This window comes from Miniopterus schreibersii (assembly GCF_964146895.1).
Source record: "Miniopterus schreibersii genome assembly, chromosome: 11".
NCBI lineage: Eukaryota > Metazoa > Chordata > Mammalia > Chiroptera > Miniopteridae > Miniopterus > Miniopterus schreibersii.
Genome location: NC_138111.1, coordinates 55,046,906 through 55,065,545, shown reverse-complemented (window position 1 = coordinate 55,065,545; position 18,640 = coordinate 55,046,906). Strand labels below are relative to the sequence as shown.

Below are 18,640 nucleotides of genomic sequence, written 5' to 3'. Positions count from 1 at the left end.
GCATATGTGGATAATTTGAATTTTGTAGCCAACAGCAGAAACTGTTTTCCTAATCACGTTAGCAGTTAGAATCGATTCAGTAGAAATGCACAGCAATAAAAAATAAGGTTTATTTAGTAATACTTTGGAGTCAGTTTGAGCCCATTGAAAACCAATCTTTGACACTGATAATCTAGACAGAAGTTTAATGCTTAGAAGTTTAGCATGTGGACTTCTTGCTGTTCCTTTTTCAAGGTCAAATTAATAGTTTAAAAACATTTAATATAGATAACAATTTCTAGTGGGTACATTTTGATTTTTTTAAAATATGTTCCTATTGATTTTATAGAGAGAGGAAGGGAGAAGGAGAGAAATAGAAACCTGATGAGAGAATCATGGACTGGCTGCCTCCTGCATGCCTCCACTGGGGATCTGGCCAGCAGCCTGGGCATGTGCCCTGACCCGGATTGGAACTGGCCACCTCTTGGAGCATGGGATGAGGCTCAGCCAACTGAGCCACACCTGTTGAGCTTAATGGGTACATTTCATTAATACCCATAGATTGAGGTTTTCCCCCCCTCTTTTCCTGTTTTTGTGTGTGTGTGTGTGCCAGATTTCTCTCAATTGGCAATGTAGTATTTAAGAATTTCTTTATTTCACTATTTTAATTATCCTATAGATGTTTCATAAATTTTCATTGTCATTTTCCACCCAGAATGTTATAGAATGAACTTGTATGTTTGGGCCTAATTTTTTATCCGAGGCAGCTGCTCTTAGGTCTAAAAGCCTTCGATTCAGCAACTTCTCAACTGCACTCTTATGTGCCAAGGACTAAAATAAGTTCATTTTAATTTTCAACATATAAATATTTGTCTAAGTGGGAGGGGAGCTGGAGAGCCCAATAACAGCATAATTGTCATAATCGCTGTAGTGTCACAGTTTCAGTTGAGCCTATATAGCTAAAACAAAAAGAATCAGTCCTTAAAGAAGGGAATACAGACATCTGACTGGGCATGATCACTGCAGATTTCTGTGGATCAGCAGTGAAAAAGAATTAAGTGGAAATGTTGAAAAAAAATTTTTAACTCATTTTTTTAATTTTATTTTTCAATTAAAATATGATATTTTTGACAGTTATCTTCAGTGCTGCAGCATGCCACATTGTTTTCATCTTTCTTGTTCTCTTCAAAAACTTATAAACATTGCTTTTCACAGGAATATTTAAAGACCTTTATACTTTTATACTTTTTTTAAAAAATATGTTTTTATTGATTTCAGAGAGAGAGGGAGAAAGAGAGAAACGTCAATGATGAGAGAGCCATTGATCAGCCGCCTCCTGCACGCCCCCTGCTGGAGATTGAGTCCACAGCCTGGGCGTGTGTCCTGACTGGGAATCAAACCGCAGTCTCCTGGATCATAGGTCAATGCTCAACTGCTGAGCTACACCAGCTGGGCTATACTTCTATACTTTTTATCTGTTTTATTCAATTCCATGTTTAACAAAAGTATTCTGAATCTAGCAGTTTAATCTGATTATTGTAATTATTTTTATAATTTCCTAATGCCTAAATTCCATACTAGATTGTAAGCCCTGTGAGAGCAGGGTTGACATATGTCACATATGTGTATTCACATGTCATGTTTCTCTTTCAGATCCTCAGTACCTACCAGAATAACCAATATATAACTGACTTTCAGAAAATACTTGATGAATGATTGAAGTAAATCAGTCTGTGTTTCCCCCACTTTCTTCTACTCCATCCTTAGGCAAGTTATTTAATTCTCCTCATCTGTAAAGTGTGTAGAATGATATTAATAAGAATTAAGATCATTTATTAATTTATAATAAGCTATAACTATCAAACAGACTAGTTCAGTAATCAAGTCTTAGCCTGTGATGGACAGCCTCTCGTAGCTTACAACAATCCCTGCCTCCTGTTTGATGCCCTTGTGTAATCTCTTTCCATAGAGTGTGGGGTAGATGTATTGACTGGCTTCTAACATACAGGATACATCAGAAGTGATGAGATTTCTCTAACAAGATGGAGTTATAAAAAAGACTGTGGCTACAGCCTTGGATTCTCTCTCTCATCCTCTTGGATTGCTCATTCTGAGGGAAGCCAGCTACCACGTCATCTGGCAACCCTGTAAGTGAATTCAGAATTAGGTCCTTGCCAAGTTGAGCCTTGAGATAACTACAGCCAACACCTCAGTTGCAGCCTCCTGACAAAAACTCTGAGCCAGAATCCACCAGCTGAGCTGCTCCTGGATTCTTTATTCACAGAAGCTATGAGATAATAAATGTTTCTTATTTTCAGCTACAAAATTTGGGGGTTATTTGTTACACAACAATAAATAACTAATACAGCACTGTAATACCTGGAAGGTAGCAAGTGCTCATTAAAGGTAGCTCTTCCTTTACTGAATATAACTGGGTTTACCATATGATACTTAATATCCTATAATGCTGAGTTTAATGATAGTGTTTACAGTTGGAGTGAGAGAAGGTATCCAGGAAAAGTGGAAAGACTGACTACCTGATCTGTTATTTGTAGACTATCTTTGCTCCAAGAGAATTTATTAAAATGTATTTCTTATGATGTCTAAGATTTGCTTGAAAATAATGCAGTGGGTGTGGAAGGGTAAGTAAGTAGGAGTTTAGGTAAAACACAGCTGGACATATGTTGAAGTAGAGTGATTGGTACTTGAGGGTTTCTTATGTTGTTCCCTACTTTGTATGCCTCTTTGAAATTTTCCATAATAAATAGTTGTTGTTTTTTAAGTATTTCATGGAGTCATAAGTTTGGAACTGAGGGGAATCTTTAGAGATTATCTATTTTAGTTATTTCATTTGATAGATGGGGAATTTAAGACCCAGCGAAATTTATTGACTCACTTAGAGTCTCCCCAGTCTCAGTTTTGGTGATTTCATAGTTGAGTATTGGGGATAAACTACTAAATTCATAGCTCTTTATTTTCCCAAACAGAATCACTTGCTTCAGATTTCCTAGGATAGCTACCACAGCATGAAAATCCAAGCCTGCTCTTCACTTCCACGTGTTGTAAATTGACAAGTTATCTGGTTCCAGCCCTTCACTCATCGGTTTTTGAAAGCAGGGTTTGAAGGCCTGGTGCTTCACACCTGTGGGTACTCTTAGTTATTCTTTGACAAAGCATTTTAAGTAAGAAGGGCATCAACAAACACTAAATCTGCTTTCTTCATATAGTATCGAAAGGACCCAGTGTGTTCTACTCTCCACAGGGAGCATTGGCACATTCTGCATTCTGCTCTTTGTGCTCCACTCCAATACCTTATCTGGCTGGGCTCTCTGTCTCAGCATTATTAGAATGGGCTCATCTGTAGTCTTTTGGAGTTACTCAGCACATCCTTCATCCAGCTTTTTTTTTAAGCCTATAGGCCAAACTTGGCTGAACTAGGAGTAGCAAGGACTGACAACACAAAGCTCTTGGTTTTGAGTCAGAAGAGAGTAAGTGATCCTGAGAACAATGTCCTAATGATCACAAAGAAGAGTAGGGATTAGCAGAAGGAGAAAAACAGGAAGAAATAATGGGTAGAGAGGTTGAGCAGGAAGATAGTCTATGTGAATATCTGAGACCCAAGACCTGCTACCCATGGCTGGTTTTTATGGGCTCCCCACAGTATTCTAGGTGGAGAGCATAGTCTTCCACCCTCAGTCTTTCTCTGCTATTGGGGATCAGTGTCTGTGCCAACTTGAACACCACTTTAGCACCTAACAACTCTAAATATGGCCATTCTCCTGAACTGGCACATGTCCACATCCACTCATCTAGATATGCTCCTGGTTCTCAACTCAAATGTTGTTATCCTAACTAGAGCTCAACTCTTACCTACTTTCCTCAAACCTGTTTTTGTGGGCCTCAGTGTTGGAATTCCCCACGTCATAAAAAATAATCCTGACCATAGATCAAGAAATATATGCATTCTTTATTCCAAAGATTAATTTTAAAAAATATTTTATTATAGAACACACACACAAAAATAAGAAAATAGAAGTATAAACAAAAATAGTAGTATAATGAACTCTTTTGTATCACCCAGCTTCAACCTATAATCCTGTTTCATGTAACCCCATACCTACCCCCCACTCCTCCCCAAGTATTTTGAAGCAAATACTTAACATTTCATCTGTAAATATTTCAGCATGTATCTCTAAAAGATCTTTTTTAAAACCCATAACTGTAAGGCTATTGTCACCATTTAAAAATTATTTAAATTAATATTTTATTAAATTTTTAATGAAAAAGAACCTAGAAATACTGATATTGCATCATCTCTCATCCCTTCCCACTCCTCAAGGATCTGTTTCCTGCCTAGAGGGTTTGAATTTGCCATACACCTCTTTGGTTGGTGAAGTAGAATGTTGCTATCCCAATCCTAACTTTTTTCCAGCTTCTTCCATGCTTCAGGGAATATAGGGTAGAGACTTTTGGAGTTTTTCCCCCCTAAAGATGGTTCAGTATTCGGATCAAAGATGCCTTATGCATAAGAGTCAGAGACTGCCTTTAAAAATCTCAAAAGTAATATTCAATTTCCAGCTTATATTCAATCTGCATTCAATAGGTTAACTATTGTTTTACATGCCCTGACAAAAAGGGTTGGGATCTGATGCTGATAACCCTTTAATAACTACTCAAAGTTTCTGCTGGTTTTATGGTTCCTGTCACACAGAAAAGGACAATGAACTGAACACTAGAAATTATCTCTCAAAAGGATCGATAAAAAACAGTGATTTCAACCCCTTTTTGCTGCAGGTTTAACCTCGTCTTTATCCTTGAGCGACGTCATCTATTTCAGTGGTGTTCACACTGCCCACATATGTTGTTAACCTACAGATCTCCGTCTCCAGCCACAAATTTCCTTGAGCCATCGCTTCAACTGTCAGACTACCTCCAGCTGCTGAGTGGCATCTCACGCTTCACACGTTCAAAACACAATTCTTCATTCCCTCCCTGCATTGCATCTCCCACCACACACAATTACTCCTTTATAAGCTGCTTTATATCTTTGCATGGCACCACTATCTCCCCTCTCTTGCCAAATGATGTTCATTCCGACTGAATGGAGACTCCAACCCGGGCATGTGCCCTGACCGGGAATTAAACTGCCATCTCCTGGATCCTAGGTCAATGGTCAACCCCTGAGCGATGCCCGGCGGCGCCATCGGTGCTTTTTAACTGAAGGTATTAAGCAAAATTTAGCAATCAAGTTGTTTCCATTCTTTAACCTATTGGAATTATGGCAATCAGTATGCAGAGAGGTGATTTGAAATAGTTCAGTGGTTAAAAAGAAAAAAGAAAAGAAAGTAAAACCTTATTGTCTTTTGATATGTTTTTGCTTTTTGTTTTTTAACATAGCATCATCTTTTAAAATACTTTTTTCTAATTGTAGGAAAGTCATGTAAAAGTGCCGTGAATTCTGGAAAGTTTAGGGGGGGGAAAAACAAAACAAAAACAAGCAACCATCTCCAGGATTGTTTCAGGGGCTCTGACTCATGAATACTTACTCTCGTTTCTACTAGATTTATCACTTAGTGTTCACAAGCCTTTTTCACTACATATTTTGCAAGTCATGGCATCTCCAGAATTTTCAAGCAGAATGCTAACTTGTTTAATATTCGGAGTCAGTACCTTTAGGGTAACTTTTCTGAAGATTCCATTCTGTTTTGGGAGAAAACTCAGAAGCATTTTTAAGTTTACCTGTTTAGGTTCAGTTTAATAACAGTTTATTTTATTTTTAACTTTGGTCTTAATATTCTTTAGCTGTCTCACTTTTTAAACATATAAAAGTTATTTTAAAACTGAACTTCTAGATTGGTTTGCTCAGAAGGCACCTAAAATCAAAACACTATTAGTAATGTCCTGGTGTGCTGAAAATAAGTTTTTTGAGTAAGATGTTAGAAAATGATTTTGCTTTTAGAGAAAGGCCCACAATCATTTATATAATTTAGCCAGAAAACATGCGTAAATTACCATTCATATTAAGTAAGGGAAAGGCAAAGGGCCAGTAATTTTTCACTCATTCAATTAAGTATTTATTGAATATCTGCTGTTTTCCTACACTATTTAGGTACTGGGGATAGAACAAGAACAAAACAGACAAAAATTCCTCCCTTTGAGGAGCTTATATTCTAGTGGGAGTAGACAATAAAATAAATAGGAAAAATATATAATATGATAAAAAGAGGCTAACGTAAGAAAAACAATTATGCTGGAACGTGGAAAGGGGTTTTTGCAGATGGCATGGTTGCAATTCTCAAAAGGAACTATAGTCAGCTTTGAACACTCATAATTTATGTAGAATTCTTTGGGACTTACTGACACTTAACTAGAATCTTGAAGAGGGTTCCAAAAAACAGGAATTAGGACTGGTGGTGGCTTGCTCAACTGTCGGATTACTTAAGACCTTATGCATAGCCAGAACATTATTTCATTCCCAGCCTTCCCTGGATTCTCCCCCTCCACTACCACCTCCTCCTTGCCAGTTGTTTTTTATATGTCTAATTCAAGTAAACAAACAAACAAACCAAAAACTGCCTGGCCAATGTGGCTCACTTGGTTGAGCGTCGTAGGTTCAACTCCTGGTGGGGCGCATGCCTGGGTTGCTAGCTCCAGTCCCCAGTAGGGAGCATGCAGAAGGCAACCGATTGCCATTTCTCTCTCACAGATGCTTCTGTCTCTCTACCTCTCCCTTCTTCCCTCTGAAATCAATTTTTTAAATTAAGGAAAAAAACTATTTTGGCTTCTATTTTAAGCCTTATGCATTTTTAAATATAAATTCTAATGAGTTCTAGAAATGGAAACCATGTAAAAGTCCCCTAGTTTTTGCTATCGCAGATAAACTGATGATTGAATCCACTTTAGAATTTTTTCCCATTTGAAATAATAGCACAGTATCCTGGAAAGAAATGAGTTAAAAGTTTTGGGCTTTTGGTACCAGATATGCCACTGCCTACCTATGCAACCTGAATAGATAGATCACTTACCTTTCTAGGCCTCAAGTTCTCATCTGAGAAACTCTAAAATGTGATGGTACTTACTTTTAATCAATTCAAGTCATCAATTACATAAACATAGGTGAAATAAAGCTTTCCTTTTTTTTTTCAGGAAGTGAATACATGTGGCTAAAATTATTAAACTAGGTTTTGTGTGTGAATAAAAAGAATGTGGGACTTATGACTGATTTACATGACTCTTTGATCTTCAGGAATGTTTTTCATAGAAACATCAATTTTTTTTATATATTTATATTTTACATCAAAATGGATTTTAAAATATAGAAAAGATTAAAATAATTTGCATAAGTTAATATCAATTTTGATTAAAATTTGAATGGCTTTAGAAAAATAGAATATTTATATATTTTTAAATTTTTATTCAATTAATTTAAAGAAAAAAAGTTTACCCATTTCTCTCACTCCCTCACCCCCCACCTCTTGCAACCACCAATCTATTCTATGTACCTTTGAGCTTGTTTCTTTCTTTTTGTTTCCTTTTGTTTTGTTTTTATCCACATATAAGAAAGATCATTGGGTATTTGTCTTTCTCTAATTATTTCACTTAGCATAATGTCTTTGAGGTTACAAATGGCAAGATTTTATTTTAATTTTTTGTGGCTGAATAATATTACTGTGTGTGTGTGTGCGCGTGTGTGTGTGTGTGAAACAATTTTGTTATCCATTTGTCCATCATTGGACACTTAGATTATTTCCATATCTTGGTATTGTAAATAATGCCACAATGAACATAAGGGTGCATATATTTTTTCGAATTTTTGTTTTCTTCAGATAAATACCCAGAAGTAGAATTGCTGGATCACATGGTAGTTCTATTTTTAATATTTTGAAGAACCTCCATACTGTTTTCCGTGGTAGTTACATTAATTTCATTCCCACCAACATTGCACAAGGGTTCACTTTTTTCCACATCCATGCCAACACTTTTTATTTCTTGTCTTTTTAATAACAGCTATTCTACCAAATGTGAGATGATTTCTGATTGTAGTTTTGATTTGCATTTCCCTGATGATTAGTGATGTTGACCATCTTTTCATGTACCTGTTGGCCATCATATGTCTTCTTTGGAGAAATGTGTATTCAGGTTTTCTGCTCATTCTTTTTTCTCTTTATTTCCTCCCCCAATTGCTGCTTTCCCCATTTTTTAATTGGATTTTGTTTTTTTGCTCTTGAACTATATGAGTTCTTTATATACTTTTGATAACCACTTATCAGATACAGGATTTACAATTCTTTTCTCCCATTTAGTAAGTTGCCTTTTCATTTTATTGGTGGTTTTCTTTGCTGTGTAGAAGCTTTTTTTGTTTATTTTTGCTTTTGTTGCTTTTGCTTTTGGTGTCAGATTCAAAAAATCATCACCAAGACCTATGTGAAGGAGCTTACTGCCTGTTTTCTTCTAGGGGTTTTATGGTTTCAGGTCCTATGTTCAGGTCTTTAATCCATTTTGAGTTAATTTTTGTATATGGTGTAAGAAGGTGGTCCAGTCTGATTTTTTTTTTTTTTGCATGTGGCTGTCCAGTTTTCCCAACACCAATTATTGAGGAGACTGTCCTTTCCCCATATATTCCTGGTTCCTGTGTCATAAATTAATTGACCATATACGAGTGTGCTTATTTCTTCACTCTCTGTTTTGTCCCATTGATCTATATGTCTGTTTTTATGCCAATACTATACTGTTTTAATTATTATAGTTTTGTAATATAGTTTGAAATCAAGGAGCGTGATGCTTCTAGCTTTGTTCTTCTTTCTCAAGATTAACTTGGCCCTTTGGGGTTTTTTGTGATTCCATACAAATTTTAGGATTTTTTGTTCTATTTCTGTGGAAAATGCCATTGGATATTGAAATATAAATATTAAAATATTTATATTAAGATCAATTTAATTTTTTTAATCCTCACCCGAGGATATGTTTATTGATTTTAGAGAGAGGAAGGGAGGGGGAGTGAGTGAGAGCGAGAAAGAGAAGCAGCAGTGTGAGAGAACATCGATCGGTTGCCTCCTGTATGTGCCCCGACTGGGACCAAACCCGAAACCAGGTATGTGCCCTGCCCAGGAATCGAATTCACAACCTTTTGGTGTAAGGAGTGACGCTCCAATCAACTGAGCCACCTGACCAGGGCTATATTAAGATCAATTCAGAGCAACTTTTTTGGGAACATAGTATTGTTTCACTTTATACATGGATAAAAACTTTATAAATAATGATAATTAATTACAATAGCTGCCAGGAGGTTTGATAAATGCATTATGTGTATTAACTTAGATAAGACTTATAAGAACCCCATGAAGTAGGTACTGTTATTTCCTCCACTTTATAGATAAGGGATCTGTATTTCAGAGAGTTTAAATAACTTGCTTAAGTCCACAGAGAACCTGAGACTAAATTGGATCCCAGGTTGATCTGATTCTGGAGCCTTGGCTCATTATCAGTATTGCTCGCCTAAGAACATTTTCTTTTTTTTTTTGCTTTATCTTTATTGTTGAGACCATTACAGATGTCCCCCTTTTAACCCTACTGATCCCCTCCACCCCACATCCATCCCACCCCCAGGCCCTCCCCACACCAATGTCCACATCCGTTGGCCATGCCCATAAACATACAAGTTCCCTGATTAATCTCTCCCCTCCCACATCCCCCTCCCTACCTTCTCTCTGAGATCCCTCAGTTTGTTCCAAGCTTCTATGTCACTGGATCCACTTTGTTCATCAGTTTATTTTGTTTATTATATTCCACATATAAACGAGATCATTTGGTACTTGTCCTTCTCTGACTGGCTCATTTCTCTTAGCATAATACTCTCTAGTTCTCTCCATGCTGTGCCAAAGGCCAAAAGGTCCTTCCTCTTCACAGCTGCATAGTATTCCATGGTGTAAATGTTCCACAGCTTTTTTATCCACTCATCTATTGATGGGCACTTACTTGGGCTGTTTCCAAATCTTAGCTATAGTGAATTGCGCTGCTATGAACATAGGGGTGCATAAGTTCTTTGTGATTGGTGTTTGGGGTTTCTTAGGATATATTCCTAGAAGTGGGATCACTGGGTCAAATGGCAGGTCAATTTTTAATCTTTTGAGGAAACTCCATACTGCTTTCCATAGTGGCTGCACCAGTCTGCATTCCCACCAGCAGTGTACTAGGGCTCCCCTTTCTCCACACCCTCGCCAGCACTTGTAGTTCATTGACTTGTTGATGGAGCCATTCTGACAGGTGTGAAGTGATACCTCATTGTGGTTTTAATTTGCATCTCTCTGAATATTAGCAACGTTGAGCATTTTTTCATATGTCTCTTAGCCATTTGTATGTCCTCTTTGGAGGAGTGTCTATTTAGGTCCACTGCCCATTTTTTAATTGGATTGTTTGTCTTCCTTTTGTTAAGTTGTATAAGTTCCTTATATACTTTGGATATTAACGCTTTATCAGATGTGTCATTGGCAAATATGTTCTCCCATACTGTGGGCTCCCTTTTTGTTTTGTTGTTGGTTTCCTTTGCTGGGCAGAAGTTTTTTATTTTGATGCAGTCCCATTTGTTTACTTCCTCCTTCGTTTCTCTTGCCCTAGGAGATGTATCAGGAAACATATTGCTATGAAAGATGTCTGAGATTTTACTGCCTGTTTTCCTCTAGGATTTTTATGGTTTAATGCCTTACGTTTAAGTCTTTTATCCATTTTGAATTTACTTTTGTGTATGGTGTAAGTTGGTGGTCCAGTTTCATTTTTTTGCATATATCTGTCCAATATTCCCAACACCATTTATTGAAAAGACTGTCTTTACTCCATTGTATGTTGTTGCCTCCTTTGTCAAATATTAATTGACCATAATGGCATGGGTCAATTTCTGAGTTCTCTGTTCTGTTTCACTGATCAATATTTCTGTTCTTGTGCCAGTACCAGGCTGTTTTGATTACAGTGGCTTTATAGTATAACTTGATATCTGGTATTGTGATCCCTCCAACTTTGTTCTTCTTTCTCAAGATTGCCATGGCTATTTGGGTTGTTTTTTGGTTCCAGATAAGTTTTCGAAGTATTTTCTCTAGATCTGTGAAATATGCTGTTGGTATTTTTATAGGGATTGCATTGAATTTATAGATTGCTTTGGGTAATATGGACATTTTAATGATGTTAATTCTTCCAATCCACGAACATGGTATATTTTTCCATTTGTTTATATCCTCCTTTATTTCTTTTTTCAGTGTCCTATAGTTTTCTGAGTAAAGGTCTTTTACATCTTTGGTTAAGTTTATTCCTAGGTATCTTATTTTTTTAGTTGCAATGGTAAATGGGATTGCTTTTTTAGTTTCTCTTTCTGAGGGTTCATTATTGGTGTATAAAAATGCCATTGATGTCTGGGTGTTAATTTTATATCCTGCTACCTTGCTGAATTCATTTATTAAATCTAGTGGTTTTCTGGTGGAGTCTTTAGGATTCTCTATGTACAATATCATGTCATCTGCAAATAATAACAGTTTTGTTTCCTCCTTTCCAATTTGGATGCCTTTTGTGTTTTCTTCTTGTCTAATCACTGTGGCAAGGACTTCCAGTACTATATTGAATAAAAGTGGTGAAAGTGGAAACCCCTGTCTTGTTCCTGTTCTTAGGGGAAATGGTTTTAGTTTTTGCCCATTGAGTATGATGTTGGCTGTAGGTTTGTCATATATGGCCTTTATTGTGTTGAGGTATGATCCCTCTATTCCCACTTTGCTGAGAGTTTTTATCAAAAATGGGTGTTCGATTTTATCAAATGCTTTTTCTGCATCTATTGATAAGATCATGTGATTTTTATCTTTCAATTTGTTTATGTGATGTATCATGTTTATTGATTTGCGAATATTGTACCAGCCTTGAATTCCTGGAATAAATCCCACTTGGTCCTGGTGTATGATCGTTTAAATATATTGCTGGATCCAATTTGCTAATATTTTGTTGAGGATTTTAGTGTCTATGTTCATCAGGGATATTGGCCTGTAATTCTCTTTCTTTGTAGTATCTTTATCTGATTTTGGAATTAGGCTAATGCTGGCCTCGTAAAAAGAGTTTGGAAGTGTTCCTTTCTCTTAGATTTTTTGAAATAGTTTGAGGAGGATAGGCGTTAATTCTTCTTTGAATGTTTGGTAAAACTCCCCTGTGAAGCCATCCAGGCCAGGGCTTTTGTGTGCTGGGAGCCCTTGGATTACTGCTTCAATTTCATCAGTAGTTATCAGCCTATTTAAACTTTCTGACTCTTCCTGACTGAGTTTTGGAAGGTTGTATTTTTCTAGGAATTCATCCATTTCATACAGGTTGTCCAGCTTGGTGGCATATAGTTGTTCATAGTATTTTCTCACAGTCCTTTGTATTTCTGTTGTGTCCGTTGTTATTTCACCTCTTTTGTCTCTGTTTTTGTTTATTTGGGTCCTCTATCTCTGTTTCTTGATGAGTCTGGCTAAAGGTTCATCAATCTTGTTTATCTTTTCAAAGAACCAGCTCTTGGTTTCATTGATCTTTTGTATTGTTTTTTTAGTCTCTATGTCATTTATTTCTGCTCTAATCTTTATTATTTCTTTTCTTCTACTTACTCTGGGCTTTTCTTGTTGTTCCCTTTCTAAGTTTTTGAGTTGTAGGGTTAAAAACTCTATTAGAAGTTTTTCCTGTTTTTTGAGGTAGGCTTATAGTGCTATAAACTTCCCTCTCAGGATTGCTTTCATTGTGTCCCATAGATTTGGAGTTCTTTTGTGCTCATTTTCATTCGTTTCCAGGAAGGTTTTTTCTTTCTTTCTTGATCTCTTTGGTAACCCATTCATTGTTTAAAAACATGCTTTTCAGTCTCCGTGTGTTTAAATGTCTTTTAGTGGTTTTTTTGGTTTTTTTGGTTTTTTTTTTTTTTAAATATATCTTTATTGATTTCAGAGAGGGGAAAGGAGAAAGAGAGATAGAAACATCAATGATGAGAGAGTCATTGTTCAAGCCCGCAACCCGGGCATGTGCCCTGACCGGGAATCGAACCCTGATCGCCTGGATCTTAGGTCAATGCTCAACCACTGAGGCACGCCCGGCCAGGCAGAATGTCTTTTAGTGTTTTTATTGTAGTTGATTTCCAGGTCCATGTCATCGTGATCCAAGAAGATGCTTGATATGATTTCAATCTTCTTGAACTTATAGAGACTTGTTTTGTGGTCTATCTAACATGTGGTCTATCTTTGAGAATGTCCCATGTGCACTTGAGAAGAATGTAGATTCTGCAGCTTTAGGGTAGAATGTTCTGCAAATGTCGATTAAATCTATCTGATCTAGTGTGTCATTTAGGGTTGCTGTTTCCTTGTTGATTTTTTGTCTGGAAGACCTATCCAGTGAAGTCAGTGGGGTATTAAAGTCCCCAAGTATGACTGTATTGCTGTCGATCTTTCCCTTAAAGTCCTCTAGAAGTTTTTTTTATAAATTTAGGTGCTAAATTTAGGTGCTCCTATATTGGGTGCATATATGTTTATCAGGGTTATATCCTCTTGCTGGATTGATCCCTTTAGTATTATGTAATGACCTTTCTTGTCTCTCGTTATGGTCTTCATTTTGAAGTCTATTTGGTCTGATATGGGTATCGCTACCCCAGCTTTTTTTCATTTCCATTTGCATGGAAAAAAATTTTTCCATCCCTTTGCTCTCATCCTGTATGAGTCTTTTCTTCTGAGGTGGGTCTCTTGTAGACAGCATATAGTTGGGTCATGTTTTCTTATCCATTCAGCCACCTTATATCTCTTTATTGGGGCATTTAATCCATTTACATTTAAGGTTATTATTGAAAGATACTTATCTACTACCGACATTTTGTTCCTTTATAGCTGTTTCTCATTCTCTTTACTTCTACAACTAATTATAGAAGTCCCTTTAACATTTCCTGTAATGCTGGTTTTGTAGTGATAAAGTCTTTTAATCTTTTTTTGTCTTGCAAGCTCTTTATTTCACCATCCAGCTTGATTGATAATCTTGCTGGATAGAGTAGTCTTGGTTTCAGATCCTTCTTTTGCATTACATTGAATACTTCATGCCATTCCCTTCTGGCCTGTAGAGTTTCCAATGAGAAGTCAGATGACAGCCTTATGGGAGCTCCTTTGTAGGTAACAGTTTGCTTTTCTCTAGCTTCCTTTAAGATTCTCTCTTTGTCTTGGATTTTTGACATTTTAATTATGATATGTCTGGCCATGGGCCTCTTTGGATTCTTCTTGCTTGGGACTCTCTGTGCTCCAGAACCTGTGTGCCTTTTTCCTTGACCAAATTAGGGATGTTTTCTGCCATTTTTTTATAAAATAGGTTCTCTAATCCCTGCTTACTTTCAACCTCCTCTGGCATTCCTATAATACGACTGTTGTTATGTTTTATGCTGTCCCACAGCTCCCTTAGACTGTCCTCCTGTTTTTTAATTGTTTTTTTGTTTTTGGGTCTCTGATTGAGTGATTTTTTTCTACCCTGCTTTCCAATTCACTGATCCAATCCTCAGCTTCTTCTAATCTGCTGTTTATTCCTTCTAATGTAGTCTTTATTTCTACTATGTCATTCTTCATTTCTGACTGGTCATTTTTCATAGTTTCCAAATCTTTTTTCATGCTGTTGAGCATCCTTACAGTCAGTATTCTAAACCCTATATCTGAGAGGTTGCTTATCTCTCTTTCATTTGGCTCTTTTTCTGGAGACTTCTCTTGTTCTTTCATTTGGGGCTTGTTTTTTGATCTCCCCATTTTGGCTAAATGTTAGGTAGATCTGCTAGGATTCTCAGTCTTTTTGGCAGGTCTCTGGTACAGGCCAATGTCAGACGCAGTTTGTGACTGTACCCTGTTGGGGGCTATCAACAACCCCAGACTTGAGGTCTCCACTGCTGGGGCTGGATGCGTTTGGACAGGACCAAGATGCACACCAAAGTCTGCTTTTCTAAGGCCCAGGTCCCAAAACAGTTCAGGCAAAAACTCAAAGCACCCTGAGGTCTGCCTCAGTCTGCAGACTTGTTAATCTGATCCTCTTAATGAGCCTCAGGCTGTAGAAGCTCCCCAGGGTGGGGTGGCTGGTTGTTATCAGTCTCTTAACAAGCCTCAGGCTGTAGAAACTCCTCTGGGTAGGACAAGAGGCTCTCCAGCAGGGTGGGGCAGTTGCTTCCCCCCTCAGGCAAAAGTTCACCTCCCAAGAAAGATGTCCCCCACAGTCTGGGGGAATGACTCTCCCCAGACTCTCCCCACACAGCTCCAGTCCACTCCACTCCCCCTCCGCGGGAGCCCAAAGTGAGTGGCTGCACACGAAATGTTTTGCAATGGCTCTTTAAGGGGGTGCCTGCAGTTCCAGCTGTCTCTCCCTGGCAGACAGAAACCCGGCTGCTTTTCACAGCCAGATGTTATGTGGGCACCTTTCTCAGTTCTGGTGCTCTGGACTGGGAAGCCCAGCCTGGGGGTTAGGCCCCAGAGTCCTCAGTGGGAACCCCCCACAGCTGCTGCCTGTGGGAGCCCAGCCAGCCCTCCCACGCACGCACTTCCTACCAGTCTCCTTGCAGTCTCCACTTTTCCTCCTTGGTTAGGAGGGTGCTCTCCAGCTCATCTTCAGTTGGATTTCAGGATGTTTTTTCTATGTTTTAGTTGTAAATCCAGATTAGTCCTGGGAGAGTGTCAGTGTAGCTTCCACCCGGTGTACTGCCGTCTTGGATCTCCTCGGAACATTTTCGTATGATGGGGCTAAACACAGGCAGAAGAAATTGCCAAGGGAAAATTAGGGGCAAATTTAGTGAGTTTTGTGTGAAAACAGGGATTTTGAACAGATGACTCCCAGTGACCCTCATCTACCCTAAAGTTTGTACACCTAAATCTGTCACTCCTTACTTAAATTAAAAATATTATTAGTTGAAATTTATATAACAAATGAATATTCATTAATTTTGATAAATGTGTTGTTACATGCAAGAGAATCCTCAATATGTTCTTTTGATTACAGATCATTGATTTTAAGCCTATTCAAGTAGTACATGCAAACTGCTTTTTTGTTTTGATAAACAAAAAAAAACAGCAAAACAGAAAAACAAAAACTAAGCTAAAACTGTCAACCATGTTGTAATATGACTTTTTGCCTCTACAATATTATCCAAGAGTATTATACCTAAAGCATATTACATAACATGAAGGACAATTTAGATGAAATACAAATAAATATATCCAATATATGCAAATATTTGTGCAATAAATATTTGCATTTACTAGTAATAGAGAAAAAAATTAAAACTGAGATACTGCCTTTTATCCAACAGATCAGCAAAGAGGGGCAAAAAAAGAATGAAAAAAGAGGAAGTGTTGGTGTTGCGAAAATAGGCAAAAGACAGTATAGACATGAGGCAGTGTCGAATAGCAGTTAATCTGGAGCTGAGCTAAGAAGGATGACCAGATGCTAAAAAGAAGCTAAAAAGCTCGTTTCCCGATGATGCTACTTCTCCACTGAAGGGGAAAACAAACAATAAAAAACAAACAGCAACAACCCAGGCGCTGAAAATCGGTCTGTTGACGATATTATAAAAGGCATAAGAGCAATTTGGAAAGCCAGTTCCAAGCTACTCAAGAGGCTAGGAAACTGCTTTCTAGGGAAAAACAGCCACCCTTAGACAATATAATCCAGGCTGGTTTGATTCCAAAACTTGTGCCCTCCTTGGACAGAACTGATTGTAGTCCCACTCAGTTTGAATCTGCTTGGCCCTCACTAAACTGCTTCCAGGACGTCAGAACACACACAGGCTGTAGTAGGTGCAGGTGCTATCCCAGCATTCATTTCTCCCCTGGCTTCTCCCCATTCTCACATCAGTGAACAAGCTGTATGGGCTCCAGAAAACATCGCAGGTGCTGGTTCAGTTTTCCAAGACCTAGTTATCATGTATGGTGCAGTTGGCCCACTGTTGGCTCTTCTTTCAGTTCCTGATATGTCATCTTTAGCATGTGATTACTTAGTAATTTTATCTGAATACTTTCAAACCTTTGTTACAACAAGAAACCTGCAACCCCGTTCAATGCTACTGGGCAAACTCTTCCTACTTTAATTTGTCCCCTGCAACATGATCCAGAAGTATTAGCAGGTAGCTGCTGGGCCATTTCCTACTTTACTGATGGTCCAATCAAATGGATTGAAATGGTCATGAAAACAAGAGTTATACCCCAACTTGTGAAGCTCCTAGGAGCTACTGAATTGCCAACTGTGACTCCTGTGCTAAGTGCCATAGGAAATATTGTCATTGGGACAAATGAACAGACTCAGGTTATAACAGATGTGGGAGCACTTGGTGTCTTTCCCAGCCTGCTAATGAACTCCAGAAGGAAGCTATGTGGACAATGTTAAATATCACAGCTGGCTGCCAGGACCACATACAGCAAGCTGTGAGTCATGGGTTAATCTCTTTCTCTAAGGCAGGCTTTAAGACAGAAAAGGAAGCTGTGTGGGCTGTGACCAACTCTAAAGTGATGGAGCAGTTGAACGGATTGTATGTCTCGTTCACTGTGGCATAATAGAGCTATGGATAAACCTCTTACCTTTGAAAGATACCAGATTTATTCTGATTATTCTGGATGCCGTTTCAAAGATCGTTTAGGCTGCTGAGAAACTAGGTGAAACTGAGAAACTTAGTGTAATGATTAAAGAGTGTGGAGATTTGGACAAAATGGAAGCTCTACAAAGCCATGAAAATGAATCTGTACAAAACTTCACTAAACTTGATTAAGAAGTATTTCTCTGTAGGGGAGAGGAAGATCAAAGTATTGTTCCAGAAACTACCTCTGAAGACTATACGTTCCAAGTTCAGGATGGCACTCCTGGGACGTTTACTGAGGCAAAAAGATGTTTGTTGTGTATTATGTTTGGTATAAGTTTGTCTTACTGTTTCTCTACTAAGAGCTCTTTTCAAATGTGGTTGGTTATTGTAGCACTTCTTACAATAATTCTATACTTGAACAGTTCTGAACTGTAGGTACTGTATGAAACTTCTCCCAATGGGTTTCTTATTCTTGTGTGGAATTTCATATCTTACAGTGTCCTGTAAATAAAGATTAAATTCCAACCTTAAAAATAAGATGAAATAAAATAGCAAATGTTCAACAACTGAATTTTAGGATGTCTGTGAGATGGATTGCTATGCATCATATTAAGACTGATGTTGAAAAATATTTTTATGTGAAAAAGTGCAGGCTAAAAAATGATATGCACAGATGACTGCTTTTTAAATTACTGTGAATGCTCATATGCCTACGTGTATGTATAGAAAACTGCTGCCACTAAGATTGGTGAGGTAATGGAGAATTTATTTCCTTCAGTTTGCTTAATCATATTTCCAATGAACACATACTACAATCATCTAATAAAAACTTTTATAAAATGTTTAATAAAGAGTATGCATTGGTATAAGTTAAAAAACAAGGCAGTCTATCAGAAGTAGACTATGAAGGAAACAAAAGCAAGCAGAGAACAGCTGCATTGCTGCTGGTGAGGTTTGCTCTCTATTTAGGAGAACAGCAAATGACTCCCTGTGGATTGGAGTTTTCTCTGTCGATATAAGGATGTGTCTTTGAGACTATCATCTCTTTATTCTTAAGCCAAGTGGAAAGAGAACAAAGCAGTTAGAAGAAATTGA

The 18,640-nt window shown here is 37.7% G+C and overlaps 1 pseudogene across 1 annotated transcript; it reads left to right on the top strand.

Annotated features, from left to right (window-relative positions):
- Window positions 1-1,879: 1,879 nt before the first annotated feature.
- LOC308563434 (importin subunit alpha-1 pseudogene) lies at window positions 1,880-18,294 on the top strand (annotated as a pseudogene). The gene is made up of 2 exons (XR_014000634.1): window positions 1,880-2,126; window positions 16,283-18,294. The product of XR_014000634.1 is annotated as an importin subunit alpha-1 pseudogene (transcript).
- The last annotated feature ends 346 nt before the right edge of the window (window positions 18,295-18,640 follow it).